This window comes from Schistocerca piceifrons, unplaced genomic scaffold (genome assembly GCF_021461385.2).
Source record: "Schistocerca piceifrons isolate TAMUIC-IGC-003096 unplaced genomic scaffold, iqSchPice1.1 HiC_scaffold_943, whole genome shotgun sequence".
Taxonomy (NCBI): Eukaryota; Metazoa; Arthropoda; class Insecta; order Orthoptera; family Acrididae; genus Schistocerca; species Schistocerca piceifrons.
In genome coordinates this window covers 2,447,501-2,452,500 of record NW_025729216.1, presented here as the reverse complement: position 1 = coordinate 2,452,500, position 5,000 = coordinate 2,447,501, and the positions used below count along the sequence as shown (strand labels likewise).

The following is a 5,000-nucleotide window of genomic DNA, read 5'->3' as shown; positions in this document are numbered from 1 at the left end:
GTCCGCCTCCCGCCCGCGACTGCGCCGTGCCTTCGTGGGGAAGGCGTTGATGCGGGCGCGGAGAGCGTCGATGAAGTTACGCCCAGATAGCAGGCGACTGGTGTCAGCGACCCACTGGTGTTGCCCCTTGACGGCGGCGGAAGATGACAGCGCCGCACCGTCAAAGGCAACGTGCAGGCGCGCGGCCCACATCTCTCCAACCTGCGTCGACGATTTGAGGAGGTGGCCCTCCCACATAAGATGCCGCTCCAGCACCTCAATCTCACGCTGCACCTCGTCCCGGCCTGCACCGTCGGCGGCTGGCCCAATCCTCTTCAGCGCCAGGAGACGGGACCGGCGAAGTGTTGGCCCCATCCATCGGCATGATGGGATGCCGAGGCCTCCCTGGGCTACAGGAGCGTGGAAGTAGCCCAGGGGAGTGTCCGCCGGAAGGCGGAACCATCTCCTGACGGCGGCACGGATGGTCACATCTGCCGCTTTCAACGCACCCACTCGGGTGCGGCTGAGGGCCAGCCCATGGTACAGGCCAGGCAGAAGTACGGTGGTGAGGGCGTGGAGGCGCTGTTGCGGCTTGAGCGGAGCTCGGGAGATGACGTCCAGCTGCTCCACCAGGTGGCGTCGTGGGTTGAAAACGCAGCGACCGGCGGTGGAGAATTGCAGTCCCAGGTACCGGAAGGTTTCACCCACACGTAGGGCGGGCACGGTGGCGTTGCCCGCTTTGAAGGTAACGTCGGCGTCGACCTTCACCTTCTTGTCGCGCCCAGACGCGACTAAGGCGAGGGTGAAACACTTCCGGGCGTTGATCTGCAGCCCCAGATGGGCGAGGGCTGCGACGGCTGCGTCGATGAGGGACTGCAATCCCCTCGCGGTCGATGCAAAAAGCAGGACGTCATCTGCGAAGGCCGCAGCGTTAACTCTGCGACCAAGGATCCGAGCTCCGATGTGGGAGGGAAGTTGACTCAAAACATAGTCCACCGCAAAATTGAAAAGGAGGGGGGAGAGGGGGTCACCCTGACGCACACCCCTAGCCGGCTGCAGGGGCACGCCCACGTCGGCGCCGCCCGCTATCACTGTCGTGCTACCCTCGTAACACCTTTCGACGTACTCAATAAAGCAATCCGGCAGGCCATGAGCCCTCAGCACGGGGCGGAGGGCAGCATGGTCCACCGAATCGAACGCTTTAGAGACGTCGATCGATGCCACAAAAACAGAGCGACAGGAGCGGACTGCGTCGGTGAGAGCAGTGTCCAAGATGAAGGTGTTTTCCAACATCCCATCCCGGGGGATGAATGCCCGCTGACGTTCGTCCACAGCACATGCACGCATCAGGCGTGACGCGAGAACCTTGTGAAAGGTCCGCGCCAACACCGAGCAGACCGTAATGGGGCGAAAGTCAGCGGGGGATGTTGGTGCAGCCGTTTTGGGGAGAAGTGACGTCCGGGCGCGAAGCAGACGCTCGGGAAGGGCGCGGGCCAGGAGGAAGAGGTTCAAGAGTTTCACCAGGACTTCATGCGGCAGGCGCCGCAGCTCCGCTGGAGTCAGGCCGTCCGGCCCGGCTGCCGATCCCCTGGGCGGCAAGGCAGCAGCGACCTCCTCACGTGTGACCGGCCCCCATAGGCACTCGGGAGCGACAGGCTCCGAGTGCGGGAGAAGGCGGTCACGGATGAAGCCAGCGGTGGAGATCGGCTTCTTCGTGAAGAGGTCCGCCCAGAAGTCCAGCAGACCGGGGATGTCGGGTGGCGGCTGCAGCAGGGTGCCGTCCAGCAGGCCGCGCACGCAACGTGCACGCGACCTACGGAAGGCGTCCTGTGTCCGCGCGTACTCCCAGCGGCGCCGCTTGCGCTTCTGCAGCGGCGGGGCGGCAGGCGGCCGCTTGGATGATTGGCGCGGCCGCTGTGTCCTGGTGATCAACCTCTCCCCCCTGGACCCGACCGACGCAAGGGCATCCGGGAGCATGCCCAGGATGACATCGGGCGGCGTGCCCCGCCCCAGACCAATGACTCGATCCAGGGCAGAGAAACGCTGGGCGGAAGCAGGCAGCCCCGCCAGATGCTCCCAGATGGCGGCGTCAGTCGGCCCCTCCGACGGCGGCCCGGTGGTGTCGGCCGCGAAGTCCTCGGCTGCGTCGACGGGCGGCGCAGCGGCCTCGCCCGCGTCAGGCAGCGAGCTCGCTGCTCCCCGGCGGGACGCCGGCTCTTCCCCCCGACCGATCTCAAGCGCCTCCATGAATTGGCGGACAAGCTGCTTGTGGGCAGCTTGCCGCCGTCGGCACTTGATTGCCTCGAGCGTTCGGTCGGGGAACATCCTGATGAGTTCTTGATTAACAAAGAAGAACCGGGCGTCCCTCTCAAGGAACAGTTCGGCCTCTGCCTTGGCGAGCGACAGGACTTCTTCCTCCGTCCACCTCGCGCGATGCCTCTCCGTCACGATCTCAGCGTTGGCGGCCGCAGGGTGTTGGCGGCGGCGATGGACCCCGAGACCGTTCTTCGTGGTAAAAGTGCGGTGGCACTCACTGCAAGCAAAGGGAGCTACACAAACTATCGCATTTTCGTTACGGCCGGTTGGCCGGATAGGTGCTGGGGTAGCTGGGGTGGCACCTTCAGCGGAAGGGCCACCATCTCTTGTTTCTTGTCGGCTGCCCCCAACTATAAAGGGATAATGCGAGGGGGGGCTGGTAACCCCCCCAAGCCCCTGGTGCGGTCTTCCACTCTGCGAAAATCAGCGGGCCCACGAGAAGGGGAGAAGACCGCAGGAGAGGAGAGGCTAAGAGGGCTAGGCCCATGTATTGCGCATCACTCTCCCTGTAACTATAACCCAAGGAAGGCACCTCGCAGCAGCAGCACGACTACATCAAGACCGCACTTCGAAAAGCCAAGTCCGGATGCAGCCACACCGCCGCCACTTGGCCACCTTAAGAGAGTCATAGTTACTCCCGCCGTGTACCCGCGCTTGCTTGAATTTCTTCACGTTGACATTCAGAGCACTGGGCAGAAATCACATTGCGTCAACACCCGCTAGGGCCATCGCAATGCTTTGTTTTAATTAGACAGTCGGATTCCCCCAGTCCGTGCCAGTTCTGAGTTGATCGTTGAATGGCGGCCGAAGAGAATCCGCGCACCCGCGCGCCCCCGGAGGAGCACGCTAAGGCGGACGCGGCCTCGCAGCAAGGAAGATCCGTGGGAGGCCAAGGCACGGGACCGAGCTCGGATCCTGCACGCAGGTTGAAGCACCGGGGCGCGAACGCCGCGCAGGCGCGCGCATCCTGCACCGCCGGCCAGCACGAGGCCGACCAACGGCGAGAGCAGACCACGCCCGCGCTAAACGCCCGCACTTACCGGCACCCCTACGGCACTCACCTCGCCCAGGCCCGGCACGTTAGCGCTGACCCACTTCCCGACCAAGCCCGACACGCCCCGATCCTCAGAGCCAATCCTTATCCCGAAGTTACGGATCCAATTTGCCGACTTCCCTTACCTACATTATTCTATCGACTAGAGGCTCTTCACCTTGGAGACCTGCTGCGGATATGGGTACGAACCGGCGCGACACCTCCACGTGGCCCTCTCCCGGATTTTCAAGGTCCGAGGGGAAGATCGGGACACCGCCGCAACTGCGGTGCTCTTCGCGTTCCAAACCCTATCTCCCTGCTAGAGGATTCCAGGGAACTCGAACGCTCATGCAGAAAAGAAAACTCTTCCCCGATCTCCCGACGGCGTCTCCGGGTCCTTTTGGGTTACCCCGACGAGCATCTCTAAAAGAGGGGCCCGACTTGTATCGGTTCCGCTGCCGGGTTCCGGAATAGGAACCGGATTCCCTTTCGCCCAACGGGGGCCAGCACAAAGCGCATCATGCTATGACGGCCCCCATCAACATCGGATTTCTCCTAGGGCTTAGGATCGACTGACTCGTGTGCAACGGCTGTTCACACGAAACCCTTCTCCGCGTCAGCCCTCCAGGGCCTCGCTGGAGTATTTGCTACTACCACCAAGATCTGCACCGACGGCGGCTCCAGGCAGGCTCACGCCCAGACCCTTCTGCGCCCACCGCCGCGACCCTCCTACTCGTCAGGGCTTCGCGGCCGGCCGCAAGGACCGGCCATGACTGCCAGACTGACGGCCGAGTATAGGCACGACGCTTCAGCGCCATCCATTTTCAGGGCTAGTTGCTTCGGCAGGTGAGTTGTTACACACTCCTTAGCGGATTCCGACTTCCATGGCCACCGTCCTGCTGTCTTAAGCAACCAACGCCTTTCATGGTTTCCCATGAGCGTCGATTCGGGCGCCTTAACTCGGCGTTTGGTTCATCCCACAGCGCCAGTTCTGCTTACCAAAAGTGGCCCACTTGGCACTCCGATCCGAGTCGTTTGCTCGCGGCTTCAGCATATCAAGCAAGCCGGAGATCTCACCCATTTAAAGTTTGAGAATAGGTTGAGGTCGTTTCGGCCCCAAGGCCTCTAATCATTCGCTATACCGGATGAGACTCGTACGAGCACCAGCTATCCTGAGGGAAACTTCGGAAGGAACCAGCTACTAGATGGTTCGATTAGTCTTTCGCCCCTATACCCAGCTCCGACGATCGATTTGCACGTCAGAATCGCTACGGACCTCCATCAGGGTTTCCCCTGACTTCGTCCTGGCCAGGCATAGTTCACCATCTTTCGGGTCCCAACGTGTACGCTCTAGGTGCGCCTCACCTCGCAATGAGGACGAGACGCCCCGGGAGTGCGGAGGCCGCCGCCCCGTGAAGGGCGGGGAAGCCCCATCCTCCCTCGGCCCGCGCAAGGCGAGACCTTCACTTTCATTACGCCTTTAGGTTTCGTACAGCCCAATGACTCGCGCACATGTTAGACTCCTTGGTCCGTGTTTCAAGACGGGTCGTGAAATTGTCCAAAGCTGAAGCGCCGCTGACGGGAGCGATTATTCCGCCCGAGAGCATCCCGAGCCAACAGCGGCGCGGGTCCGGGGCCGGGCCAGGTAGGTCCGTCATCCGGGAAGAACCGC

The 5,000-nt window shown here is 62.5% G+C and overlaps 1 pseudogene; it reads right to left on the bottom strand.

Annotated features, from left to right (window-relative positions):
• LOC124772612 overlaps positions 1-5,000 on the bottom strand; it is a 7,964-nt pseudogene that overhangs the window by 2,170 nt on the left and 794 nt on the right.